The sequence below is a fragment of the Scyliorhinus torazame genome, chromosome 17, assembly GCF_047496885.1.
Source record: "Scyliorhinus torazame isolate Kashiwa2021f chromosome 17, sScyTor2.1, whole genome shotgun sequence".
Taxonomy (NCBI): domain Eukaryota; kingdom Metazoa; phylum Chordata; class Chondrichthyes; order Carcharhiniformes; family Scyliorhinidae; genus Scyliorhinus; species Scyliorhinus torazame.
In genome coordinates, this window is record NC_092723.1 from 22,955,609 (window position 1) to 22,970,238 (window position 14,630).

Below are 14,630 nucleotides of genomic sequence, written 5' to 3' on the forward strand. Positions count from 1 at the left end.
ACACTTCAGCAGTCAAGGGCATTCAGCCTCTGATCTCCGGGTAAGCGTTCTCCAAGGCGGCCTTCAGGACGCGCGACAACGCAGAATCGCCGAGCAGAAACTTATAGCCAAGTTCCGCACACACGAGTGCGGCCTCAACCGGGACCTGGGATTCACGTCGCATTACATTCATCCCCCACCATCTGGCCTGCAAAATCCTACCAACTGTCCTGGCTTGACACAATTCACACCTCTTTAACCTGGGGTTACCCCATCTCTGGATCTGTAAAGATTTAATCACCTGCTAATGCTCGCATTCCAAGCATTGTTTGGCATCTTTGAATTTGTCTATATATGTGTTTCTGGAACATACCTCTTCATTCACCTGAGGAAGGAGCAGCGCTCCGAAAGCTAGTGACATCAAAACAAACCTGTTGGACTTTAACCTGGTGTTGTAAGACTTCGTACTGTGCTCACCCCAGTCCAACGCCGGCATCTCCACATCTTATATAATTGAACACTACTCCTCTCACCCTGAATTCCACATATTACTACCTTTTCCAGCAACATTCTTCCCAAACTACATAACTCCTCATCTTTTACCATTAAAGATTGACTAGCTCCCGTATCTCTTAGAATTGTGACTTCTTTACCTGCTCCTCCTGACACACGAGTAAACTTTACCCACACAAGTAAATTCTTTAAATAGATCTGGCACCTTCTTACCAATCACCTCTTAATCAGGCTGTACAATCTTTTGCACCTCCTTCGCTTCACATGGGCTTTCCTTTGCCACTTTAACAAACCCCACTGTCTTGTCCTATTTTACCACATCAGCCTTCCCAGTGCTTTTTTTCAACCACCAATACTGTGACTTCACATGGCCTAGTTTATTAAAATGAAAACATTTGAAACTTTTCATTTCTTTTCCACCCTCCTGGATTTCTTATTTAATCTGAGGTACACTCTCCTTATTATCTCCCATCAGATCACCTTTGCCTCCACCACTTGAGTATCTCTCATGTCCCCAGTTTCTATCCCTCACAGGCTGAAATTGATGTCGGAAACCAAGCTTTGATTTATGAACTAATTCATAATCATCTGCCATTTCTGCTGCTGATCTCGCAGTTTTAACCCTCTGTTCTTCCACATGAGTTCTCACTGCATCAGGAATTGAATTTTTAAACTCCTCCAAAAGTATAATTTCTCTGAGAGCTTCATATGTTTGGTCTATTTTCAAAGCCCTTATCCCCCTATAAAAATTACTCTGTTTGAGCCTTTCAAACTCCATGTATGTTTGACCAAATTGTTTCCTTGAATTTCTAAACCTTTGTCTGTCGGCTTCAGGCACTAGTTCATAAGCACCTAAGATGGATTTTTTTCACCTCATACGTCCCAGATATCTCCTCCGGTAGTGATGCAAACACTTCCCTAGCTCTAACTACCAGCTTTGTTTGAATCAGTAATGTCCACATGTCCTGTGGCCATTTCATTTGTTTAGCCACCTTCTCAAATGAAATGAAAAAGGCTTCTACCTCCTTCTCGTCAAGCCTTGGCAATGCTTGGACATATTTAAATAGATTCCCACCAAGCTTTCGACTATGACGCTCTTTCTCACTATCCTCATCACTATCATCCAACTGTACGTTTCCCTTTACGTCTGCCAATTTTAACCGACTGTCATGTTTCATGGCCATTTTCTGAAGTATAAACTCTCTCTCTTTACCTTTTTCCCATATCTGTATCTCTCTTTCTCTTTCTTTTTGTTCTGCTAAGGCTATTCTTTCTTTTCTCCTTTCTTCTCTCTCCTTTTCTTTTTCCTCTCTCTCTCTTCCTTTATCCTCTCTATCTCTTTTTCTCCCTCTTTCTTTTTCCGCTCTCTCTTTTTCTTTTTCCTCTCTATCTCTTTCTCTCTCTCTTTCTTTTTCCTCTCTCTCCTATTCAAGCTGCTTTAATTCTTTTTCATGTTCCATTTGTTTAATTTCTAACTGAATTTTGGCATTTCCAATGAGTCAAACTGTATGTCAGGCAACTTTAAATGCTTAGCCACTGCCAGAATTACCTCATTTTTTCGCATTTTGTCAGGTAATGTTAACTGCAATGTTTTTGCCAAATCTAACAGGCTGCTTTTAGTCTCAGTCTGTAAGGTACTGCGTGTGACCGTCTCCACCCCCAAAAACATCACAGCCTCTGAAAGAGACATTGTCCACAACACATTCCCTACTTAAACTGAAATACCACATGTGAAAAGCAACCACAATATGCTCACCCCTCACTGTCTTTAAGTTCACTAAGCCAATCCAATAGATAGACTTTTATCCCGGATGAGCCCCCAATTTGTTATGGGCCAGGGTTTCGAGAAACCCAAAGTGTACCATAGAGTTCACTTGACCCACAACATTTAATAGATTGTGGTATGGGGAGCACACGGCCCACTCTGCAGGTGTGGTACAGCAGAAATGGAAAAGTATTTTTTAAAGCAAAACAATGTTGATTCAATGAACTCAAGTTAACCTTTTTAAAACATACAGTGAACATCTTAGCAACCATTAATTCAAATACAACTCCCAAAGAATACAACACTAGGTAATGCTTAATAACTTCCCAAACATCATCCAGAAGACAAAAGAAACACCTTTTAACAGAAGCACATTAGGTTTACATTCACTACTGAGAACATTTATAATTCTGAATTCACCAAATGATCAGGAGATAGTCTTTTGATGGCAGAGAGAACGACAGTACACCTGCTTGGTCTGGCTTCAGCTCCAACACTGAAAATAAAACTAAAACACACCCTGCAGCAAACAGCCTAAAACAAAAGTAAAAAGCTGACAGACAGCCCAACTCCACCCACACTCTTACATCACTGATAAACACCCATTTCTTTAAGGTACATTTCTTAAGCACCCATTTCTTAAAGGTACTCTCACATGACATATTCAGGCAACATCTATAGAGAGAAACAGAGGTCACCGGCAGGATTTTCTGTTCAATCTGGCGCATGTTTCGGGGCGGTGGAGGCGTCCCGCTATTGGCCAGCAGCGGGATCTTCTGGTCCCGTCATTGTCAGCGGGGCTTCCCGTTGAACAAAGAACAAAGAACAAAGAAATGTACAGCACAGGAACAGGCCCTTCGGCCCTCCACGCCCGTGCCGACCATGCTGCCCGACTAAACTACAATCTTCTACACTTCCTGGGTCCGTATCCCTCTATTCCCATCCTATTCATGTATTTGTCAAGATGCCCCTTAAATGTCACTATCGTCCCTGCTTCCACCACCTCCTCCGGTAGCGAGTTCCAGGCACCCACTACCCTCTGTGTAAAAAACTTGCCTCATACATCTACTCTAAACCTTGCCCCTCTCACCTTAAACCTATGCCCCCTAGTAATTGACCCCTCTACCCGGGGGAAAAGCCTCTGACTATCCACTCTGTCTATGCCCCTCATAATTTTGTAGACCTCTATCAGGTCACCAGAAGATCCCGCTGCTGGCTCGAGCATGGAGATTGAGCCGCCAACAATGGTCGACGATCCGGCTCCCGATGCTGTGCCGGTCACACTAGCCCAGACGTTCAACTTGAAAACATCGCTCTCTTGTCGGTACACGCCTCTCAGTGTCGGGCCCGGCGCAGACAATACCCGAACATCAACCCATGACGTAAAGGACTAAGGGTGCCTCATTCCAGTCAGTGGATGCGGACTTTGTTCTGGACTTTTCCGGGAGTGGTGGGGGGGGAGGGGGGGGGGGGGGGGGGGGGGCGGGGGGGGGGGGGGGGGGGGGGGAGGAGGAGGGGGAGGAGTGACAAGGGGTGTGGACCATCCGGTTCCCCGTGACCTCTACTGAATGCAAAGTTCCCTGGTAACGGGGCGGGGCTTCCCATTTAACGAGGGGAACCCACATAGTATAAAAACCCTGACCTGATTGTAGGTTGGGGCAGGAGACCCTTCGGGGATTGGTGTTCGTCTTTTGTGTACCTAAAACAAACCTTTATTTTGTATCCTACCATTTGTTCTGCGTGATCTCTCTGTTCAGATTCTACAGGAGGATTTACCAGAAGTGTACAAACCATAAAGGATTTTGACAATAATAATAATCTTTATTAGTGTCACAAGTAGGCTTACATTAATTCTGCAATGAAGTTACTGTGATAATCCCCTAGGCGCCGGTTTGAATACACAGAGGGAGAATTCAGAATGTCCAATTCACCTAACAGCACGTCTTTCGGGAATTGTGGGAGGAAACCGGAGCACCCGGAGGAAACCCACGCAGACACGGGGAGAATGTGCAGACTCCGCGCACACAGTGACCCAAGCGGGAATCGGGCGCCATGAAGCAACAATGCTAACAATTGTGCTACTGTGCCGCCCCACGATGGAGTATATATGGAGAAACGGGATCCAATCGGAGGAGGGATGGTAACCAGAGGACACAGGTTTAAGAGAATTGGCTGAGGCCAGAGAGTGTTTCCACAATGAGTTGTTCTGATTGGATTGCATCGCAGCGGCGTGGAAGCAATAATTGAAGAGGAAATGCTACGGGGCAAAAGCAGGGGAGCGTGACGAATGATGTTGTGCGGGATTTTCCTCCCCCTCCGCGGCGAGTTCTGTAGCGGCGGACGGCGGCTTGTCAGTGGCTGGCAGTGGGATCTGTTGGTCCCGCCATTGTCAGTAGGGTTTCCCATTGAATGCACCCTTCGCCACCGCAAAACCTGTGACAAGCCGTCGGCATGATAGGCCAGAAAGTCTTAACCTACGTCTTTGGAAGAGCTGGCACAAGCATGATGGGCCAAATGGCTTCCTTCCGTGCCGGAAGATTCTATAATTTTTTTAAAATGATTCATTTCTCAGAGTTGCTAAGCCAATGCATGAAGTGGAAGAGGAAAAACTCTCCTTGCTTGCTCCAGAAACCAATCCAATGCATGGTCCCCAGGCAAGGGACATACTCAGATCCAAGCCGACAAGTACAGCTGTCCACTTGATCTTATGCTTGATCTTAGCCAAAAGGGCAGGAAATTCTATGATGCTAACTTTCGCCTTCTCCCTCCCCTATCACTGATGCCTGATGCACAGGCTGGGCCTGCCACGTTACCAAGACAGGTGCACATTCTGGTGTGAGCAGGTTCTTCGCTCACAGCCCTAATTCCCAACTGCCTAGATCAATGTGCTCTGTGCAGACTCTCTCAGCTCTTTGCTAACATCAGTGTGTGGAGGGGTTCTGCTGCTGGTCTTATGAATCACCCACATGATGCAATGAATTGAACAATGCTTTGGAGCCTGAGTACAATCTTCATTCTCCAATGACAGTTACAACTGTGCTGAAAATCATTTTCAGTATAAAGAAAGTTTATTTTTACTTTTTGTTTATTTTTCTTCCTTCCTTCAAGCTCCAAGCAGTTCAGGTGGACTCCACAGAGTTGATCTTCAAGGCGGACAGGCTCGACCGATACTAGTGCAGGACAATGTGGTTAGTCTGTCTTTGCTTTTCCGATAAGCACCAGTGAATGGTGAGATAACGCTGCCATTGTGTACACAAAATATTCCCCCCCGCCCCATGTCAGAGTATGAAATTAGAAATGAAATGAAAATCGCTTATTGTCACAAGTAGGCTTCAAATGAAGTTACTGTGAAAAGCCCCTAGTTGCCACATTCCGGCGCCTGTTCGGGGAGGCTGGTACGGGAATTGAACCATGCTGCTGGCCTGCCTTGGTCTGCTTTAAAAGCCAGCTCTTTAGCCCTGTGTTAAACGACACAGCAGACAAGCATATTTGCCCAATTTGCCTGTACTTGGTTTTTGAAAGAGCTATTTAGAAACCAAACGGCAGAGTACTATTTAAATGATGATTATTTGAATGTTGTCCTGGTACACCAGTTACAGAAAGCAAGGATGCACGTTCAGCGAGCATTTAGGAAGGCAAATGGCACGTTGGTCTTAATTGCAAGCGAGCACCATTACGGGAGCAAGGATGTCTTGCTGCAGCTGTACAGGGGCCTTGGTGAGACCTGGAGCACAGTGTGATCCTTCTCTAAGAAAGGATATATTTGCCATAGAGGTTCACCAGGCTGACTCCTGGGATGTCAGGATTGTCGTATGAGGAACGATTGGGTCGGCTCGGTCTGTATTCACTGGAATTGAGAAGAACGCGAAGGGATCTAATTGAAACGTATAAACTTGACAGGGCTGAAAAGACTGGATGCAGGGATGTTGTTTCTGGTTGGGGAGCGTCTAAAACAAGGGGTCACCGGTGTCAGGGTACAGAGTAGGCCATTTTGGACTGAGATGAGGAGAAACCTGTGGAATTCTCTACCGCAGAAGACTGCGGACGCCAAGTCGCTGAATATATTTAAGAAGGAAATAGATAGATTTCTAGTCTACAGATGTCAAGGGGTATGGGGAGAGCGCTGGAGTGTGGCGTTGAGATAGAGGATCAGCCATGATCATATTGAATGGTGGAGCAGGTTCGAAGGGCTGAATGGCCTACTCCTGCTCCTATTTTCTATGTTTCTGTACCATTAGTCACATGTCCACCTATTCTTTCCCCATAACCCTGCAAATATTTCCCTTTCAATTATTTATCCAATCCCCTTTTGAAAGTTAATATTGAATCTACTTCACTGCCCATTCAGGCAACATCTTCTAGATTACAACTCACTGTGTAAAAATAAATTCTCCTCATCTCCCCTCTGAAAGATCACCCTAACTCTGTGTCCATTGGTTCTCAACCTTCCTGCCACTGGAAACAGTTCCTTCTTATTTATTCATTCAAAATCCTTTACCATTTTGAACACCTCTATAACGTCGCCCCTTAATCTGCTCAGATTTCAGCTCAAGACTTTCCCCATATTTGAAGTCCCTCATCCCATAAATCATTCTGCAAATCTCCTCTGCACCTTCTCCAATTAAGGCCTTGGCATCCTTCATCTAAACAGATAAGACACTATCCACCTGAGGACTAACCACTGTTTTAGAAAGTCTTAGCATAATCTTTATATGCCCATGTCCAATTCTAGTATTGAAACCTAACTTCTTTCTCCATCGCATGCTTCCTTATCTCTGTTTTATTAATACTGCTCATATCATAGGTGCACAAGAGTTCATTCAGCCCACCTTTCCTGTTCGAATATGGATCGTCTACTGAAGCTGTACAACCACCAAAACTAGAAGCCATAAATGTAAGACAGACACAAATAAATATACAATTCTATAGAGGTTTCTTTACTGAGAGAGCGGTATGAATGTGGAGTTCACCGTAACAGGAAGTGGTTGAGATGAATAATGTGGATACATTTAAGGGGAAGCTGGATAAACACATGAGGGAAAAAGGAATAGAAGGATACATTGATTGGTTGACATGAAGCAGAGCGGGAGGAGGCAGCAAACACTGGCATTGACTAGTAGGGCCGAATGGCCTGTCTCTGAGCTGTACATTCTATGCATTAATTCCATTTCACTGCCTTTTCTCTTTTATCAATTTACATCTTTCCTGATGTAACCATTCTATGATTCTATGAAATCCCAACACCCTTTGTAAATTATGTTACAATCTCTGCCAAACATCCGCTAGTCCTGATAATATTTTGTAAAAAATGACCTTTGATGTTTTCCTTCTTTCTTGTGCCATGTCTATTTTGCTTTACTTCTTCACTAACAAATAGAAACTATTTTCTTTGGGCCCCTGTGAATCCCCCCCCGGTTATTTCTCCTAAACTCTTAATCCCCAATCTCCACACACTCACTCTCTCTCTCTCTCTCTGTCTTTGTTGTGTCTCTAACATCTTAAGACACTTCACAGGAACAATTATCAGGCAAGGATTGCCATTGAGCCATCTATGAGGTATTAGGGTAGGTGACCAAAGGTGTAAGGATCAAAAAGAGGAGCCAGAAGTGGAGGGGTGAACAAGAAGGAAAATCCAGAGCTTAGGGTTCAGGGAGCTGAAGGCGTGGCCACCAATGGTGGGAAGTAGGGGATGTGCAAGTCCAAACAAATTCAGCCCCAGCTGATTATCAGTGCACAGGGGAGGCACACACTGGTGACCTGAGAAAACCAGCCTGTCACTACTGCAACTGGCCCTTTGCGCAATGTTGCCAAATGCATTAACTGCTAAAGAAGGAAATGTCAATGAGATACTTTTTGAAGTATGGTCATTGATGTAAGAAAGGAAATGCAGCTGTCAATTTTTACACAGAAAGATCCAGACACAGGATTGAGATAAATGTGTTTTTGGTGATGTTTGCTCTGAATAATCTTTAATAGTGTCACAAGTAGGCTTACATTAACACTGCAATGAAGTTACTGTGAAAATCCCCTTGTCGCCACATTCCGGCACCTGTTCAGGTACGCTGAGGGAGAATTCAGAACGTCCAAATTACCTAAGAGCACGTCTTTCGGGACTTGTGGGAGGAAACCGGAGCACCCAGAGGAAACCCACGCAAACACGGGGAGAACGTGCAGACTCCGCACAGATAGTGACCCAAGCTGGGAATCGAAGAATCAAGAACTCCCCCAATCTCCTTTGAACAGTGTAGCGGGATCCTTTGTTTTCTTCAAGTGTCTCACCTGATCAGCTGCTTCCAAGCCACAGCCTAGAGACAGTCACCCACAGCCTCTCAGTAACAGTTCCCCAAGGATGAGGACTATCTAATCCAAACAATATCTATCTAACCAAGGCAGCTCTTAGCTCTCTCACCTCTTACCGACCTGATCCAATTGGAAACTTATATTACAACAGTGAATACACCTTGAAAATATATATCGACTTCATCATCTTTAATGTGTCCCGGAGTGTGAAAGGTGCTATATGAGGCAAACATTTATTTTAAGTTTTCACTGGGCAGTGAGCACTTAGTCCTAATAATACAGATTTTTAGTTCTGCTTCAAGAGGTTGTTACCAATGTTCAGACCTCACACTCACACTGGGTGAGTCTCACATGGTCTTTTCTTCTCTCTGCATAGGGACTAACGCTCCAAGTTAAGGACGACAAACCCTTGTTTCTCTGCATTATCACGCTCCCAACAGGGATGATTCCATTCCATTAATACATGCTGAAAAATTACTTCAGCTACCCTGTCTGTTTCTCTTCAACCTCCCCTCTCTCTCTCTCTCCAGTCTTTGTTTCTCTCCAAATATTCCCTCGCAATATACTGTCATGCTTATTTCTTTATTCCGCCCTCTCTTTCCACTTTCTGTACATTCTTTACATTCTTTATGCTCTTGGGACTAAAAGAGTTAAATTAACAGGACAGGTTGCTTAGACGAGGCTGTATTCCCTGGAGTGTTGAAGCTTTAGAGGTGATTTAATTTTGTGCTTAAAATGATTAAAAGATTTGGAATGGTAGATAGAAAGAAACTGTTTCCTCTGGTGGAGGGGGAGAGGCCAGAACAGAGGGGAGGAACCTTGAAATTAGAGCAGTGATGGGCAATCTAGGCTAGTGAATGGGCACATAGAATGCCCCCCCTTCATCTCAGTGGGCCGCAAGGTTGAAATTGGGCATGTTCACCAGCCATGACCCCATAAATAAGATTAAATACATTGAATACCTGCTGAATATTTCACGAGTTATAGAAATGCTGAATCATTTATTTATTAATAGGACTGTCATCAACTTCAAATGGTAAAAACAAAATAAATATTTACTCTTTGGACACAGAGGGAGCGCACGGCTCTCACAGTCAGTGTTGTGAGCAATCAGCACGCACCTCACTTCACTTGCCCTCGCTTTACGTGTGAACCACTTCAGTCACACAAGTAGGAAAATAAAACAACACGAGCGGAAATCAGCTTAATGTGGTGAACCTATGCATGGCCCCTGGGCCACATGTTACCCACCATTGAATCAGAGCCAACTCATTCAGGAATATGCCAGGAAACACTTCTTCACAGAGTAGGGAGTGGAAATCTACAACTGCCCCACCACCCCCCACAAAAAAAAGAAAGCTAAGGTCAATTGAAACGTCCAAAACTGGGATTGCTAGTTTTGATGGATAAGGGTATTAAACGTTACAGAACCAAGATGGGTTAATGGAGTTAAGGTATGAATCAGCCATGATTTAACTGAACTGTTTAACGAGCTGGAAAGGTTGAATGATTTACTCAAGATCCAGTGTTCTCGCTGTACCCTATTTCATCTCTTTAAATCTTATATTTTCTCTGAAAATTCTTCCCCAGAAATAATTTCAATAACTTGCTTGACCTAACACAAATACAGTGTGAAATAAATGATAATGATAGGTGGAGGGTAGGCAGGTAGGGCAAAGGGATGCACAAGTCGGGGACGTGGGGGGGACGGGTGAGGTGGAACACACATGAGGGAAATACACACTAGAAGGCAGTAGACAGGCAAAGCAGTAGATATGAGGAACATAGTGAAGAAACTGGTAATGTTGATAGGGTGAAGAACAATGGGTGAAGAACAAGGCATCATGCAGGATGGGGATAATGGAGAACAGGTGAGTGAAGGATAAGGAACATTACAGATTAGGCATATTAGCTAAATGGGACTTTTATACTCAGGAAAGCTGGGGTGAGTTCATTGGAACATAAGAACATAGTAACATAGGAATTAGGAACAGAAGTCGGCAATTCAGCCCTTCGAGTCTGCTCCGCCATTCAATCAGATCATGGCTGATCTCTTCCTGGTCTCAAATCCACCTCCCTACCTGTTCCCCATATCCTTTTACCCTGTTTCTTTTACCAGAAATATATCTATCTCCTTCTTGAAACCATTTAATGACTCTGATTCCACCTCTCTCTGGGGCAGCGAGTTCCACAAATTCACCACCCTCTGCGAGACGTAGTTCCTCCTCATCTCAGTTCTAAATCTACCGCCTCGCAACCTATATAATATAACAATCGCTTATTGTCACAAGTAGGCTTCGATGAAGTTACTGTGAAAAGCCCCTAGTCGCCACATTCCAGCGCCTGGTCGGGGATGCTGGTACGGGCCTCTTGTGACCTCTGTGACCTCTCGTTCTAGATTGCTCCACAAGGGGGAACACATTTGGTCTACGTTTACTTTATCAAACCCTTTTAGTATTTTATATACCTCAATCAGATCCCCTCTCATCCTTCTAAACTCCAGTGAGTATAAGCCCAAACTGTTTAATCTCCCCTCATACATCAACCCTTTCATCCCCAGAATCAATCTGGTGAACCTCCTCTGAACTGCCTCCAGTGCCAGCACACCCTTCCTCAAATAAAGAGACCAAAACTGGACATAATACTCCAGATGTGATCTCACCAACACCCTATACAATTGCAACAACACTTCTCTACTTTTATACTCCTGTTCTTTTGCAATAAACACTCACATTCTATTTGTCTTTTTTATTACGTACTGTACCTGCATACCGACTTTCTGTGATTCATGAACAAAGATACCCAGATCCCTCTGCCCAGAGTCATTTTGAATCTGCTTTCCATTTAGGTAATAATTTGCCTTTCTATTTTTTCGGCCAAAATGAATAACCTCACACTTATCTAAATTAAACTCCATCTGCCAAATATTGGCCCAATCTCCTAGCCTAACTATAACCATCTGTAAAATCTTTATCTCCTCTTCATTGCCTGCTTTCCCACCTATTTTAGTATCATCTGCAAATTTTGCTACATTACACTCTGTCCCTGCTTGCAGACCATTTATATAGATTGTAAATAGTTGAGGTCTGAAGACTGATCCCTGCGGCATCCCGCTAATTACAGTTTGCCAGCTAGAGAAGGACTCATTTATCCCGACCCTCTTTCTGTCAGTCAGCCAATCCTCAATCCAACCTAGTACTCTACCCTCAATCCCCTGCGATCTCACCTGCTGGATGAGTCTTTTTTGCGGCACCTTGTCAAACGCCTTCTGGAAGTCTAGATATGCCACATCCACAGGTTTCCCATTATCCATCCTCAAAAAACTCAAGCAAGTTTGTCAAGCATGACTTACCCTTCATAAAACCATGCTGCTAATGGATTGAGCTTTGTCTTTCCAAATGCTCAGTTATCTCCTCTTTAATGATTGATTCCAGCAACTTCCCACCACAGGGGTTTCCAATATGCTCCGTTTTGACTGATGGAAATGAATCTCTTCAAGGAGGAGTTAAACATGAACTTTCAAATTGAGACCGTATTTTTCAGAATAGTAAAGCCACCCCCCTCACCACCTTCAGATTTGCTATTTCCATTGAAGCCATCCCAGCCACTGGGAAAACCTGCGGGCAGGGATGCACTGCAGGAGGGACCAGAGATTCCCAACACCAGCAAATGGCCTGAGAATTCCGGCCAATATTTATTTATAAATAAAAGAAAGTTACTGTCACTATTTGCTGCAGTGAACTGAATTATTTGGTTGCCTTGGTGATTGAAATCACCCCCATCTGCTTCTCACTAAGATTTTTTAAAAATATAATCGTTCTCAGGGTGTGAGCATCACTGACAAGGTCGGCATTTTATTGTTTGTTCCCAGTTGCCCAGAGTAGAAGAAATATTAACAATTAGCTTTTAGGTGGAAGATGTGGACTAATGGAAAGGGTTTAGTTTTTTAGTTTTATTTGCCTGGTTAGTGGCCTCAAGCACTGAAATTTCCTTGCAAAATCTCTCCATCTTTCTGTCCTACTTTAAGACTTTTAAAAAATCTACCTCTTCAAGCAAGCCATTGGGCACGTGTCCTAATATCTTGAGTGTCTTGGTGTCAAATTCTCTTGGATTATGTTCCAGTTGGGGCATTTTATTATGCTAATTGTGCTATATATAAAAAACAAGAATTCTTTTTTGTAATTGAACAAAAGAACTTTGATATGGAGCAAAGGTGAGAAAATAGAATTGAGGTACATGCCAGCCATCATCTGATGAAATGATGCAGTGGGTTTGAGGGGCTGAATGGCCTCCTCCTGTTCACCAGGCAAGTGAGTTACCAGACAATACCCTGCCCCTGTCAGGATAACTGCCTATTGAGAAGTGACCATTCATCACTAAGGTAAGCAAGGAGGAGCAACATAATATGTGGCGAATGCCTTTGGAGGATGAAGTGTAGGATTTCTAGACGGTATTAGGTTTATTGCACAATTCACAACGCTGATTTCCTGAGTATCAGTCACATTTTCACATTGGCACGTAGAATTCAGCCCTCACCCCATTTATTGTTTAACAAAGAGAGGTCCACAGTCCACAGCTGCATACACTAGTCTGCTGGGTAGGATGCAGATGGTTGGAGGTGGGGGGCGAGGGGGGGGGGGGGGGGGGGGACGTACAAATGGCTTCAGTTCCCCCAGGGTGAAGGTTAAGAATCAATCTTATCTCTCTGCTGTTGGAACCTGGGCATGAACAGCTGGCGGGGAGAAGTTAGGACTCAGTTCCCCACTACCAAATAATCTGCCAATTTCTCACTCTTTCCTGTGGGCGCTTCGGCAAGGAATGTGGCGCCCATCAAATGCACAGTGAAATAGGCAAATATCAGTGTTTGCACCTCAGATCCAAATCGGAACTAGATTCATTATCAGCCTTGGACGAAGCTTAATGGAAGAGACTTTGCAATTCCCACGCCAGCTAACCTGAGCCTCCTTCTTTGAAGGGACGTGGGTGTGGATGGGGGCAACTGAAAATAACCAAGTCAACTCCTCTTTGAAACAATAATCTAGTAGGAAGACATAATTCAATCAAAAGGCGCCAGTAATTCAGTGCCCCAATACCGATGGTGCTCTGTGGCACAGCTTTCAACATCTGTGTCCCCACCTGCGCCCTTGGAAGATTGAAGTCCTGAGAGACACACACACACAAATACATGTTTTCAGCCAGCTTAGAATAGCATAGCCACAGAACCAACAAAATAAATGACTGAATATTCACCCAAACATGCACTAAACTTCAAAATAGGTTTTGTTATGGTGCAAACCGAGGGGTTGAGGGGTGGTGATGTTGGTTGGGCAGGGGAGGGGAGTTTATTTATAGTTCAGGCCATTTATTTATTTATATAATTAGCCTGCATTCACAGTGCATACTGAAACCCATATTACAAAAAAGAACTCTACCTTCGTAGCCACTTTCACAGTGTGACCTAGCAATATCCCGGAGATCCACTTCTCTCGTTTATTGCAAATAACCAACTGTCGGCGCCCGGAGACGAGAAGAATGCTGCAAGATAATTTTTTTTTTTGCAGTCGTTGGTAGATTTGTGTTATCCATGGGTCCAATGTTGAACCCCTTGGAGAAGCGAAATTAGCATTTTCTTTCCGTGCAGCCTGTCAGCTGGCTGCACCTTCCCCTGCGCTCGGCGTTGCAGCGAATGCAGTGATCTGAGAGAGAGGTGGGGGGTGAGCCGGGGTGCATGTGCAGGCGCTGGGGTTGAGCGGAGTGGCTGGCTACCTGCCGCTGGAAGGATGCTGGCGCTGGCCGTGGTGCTGAAGCGGCTGCTCGGTGCCAGCGCTGGCTCCATGTGCAGGCGCTGCGGATCCGGGGACAGGCGCTGAGCAACCCAGAGACACCGCCAGCGGCACCGGGTCCTAGCGCCAGGCGACTCACACCAAACCAAATAGAAACGCGACAACAACAACTTGCATTTACTTAGCGCATTTAACATAACGCCTCGCCCCAGACCGCAGCACAAACAGCCTGAAATCGTTGTAGAGAGCGTAGAATTCAGCCCTCACCCCATTTTTATATATTACGCTCA

At 44.5% G+C, this 14,630-nt stretch overlaps 1 protein-coding gene across 2 annotated transcripts in view; it reads right to left on the reverse strand.

Moving 5' to 3' along the window:
• LOC140393779 (G-protein coupled receptor 61-like) overlaps positions 1-14,400 on the reverse strand; it is a 45,799-nt gene extending 31,399 nt beyond the window's left edge. For both annotated transcript variants that reach the window (XM_072480189.1, XM_072480190.1), the window contains exon 1: positions 13,990-14,400. The gene's annotated coding sequence lies outside the window, so the exon portion shown is untranslated. The remainder of the gene's footprint in view (positions 1-13,989) is intronic.
• Positions 14,401-14,630: the final 230 nt, after the last annotated feature.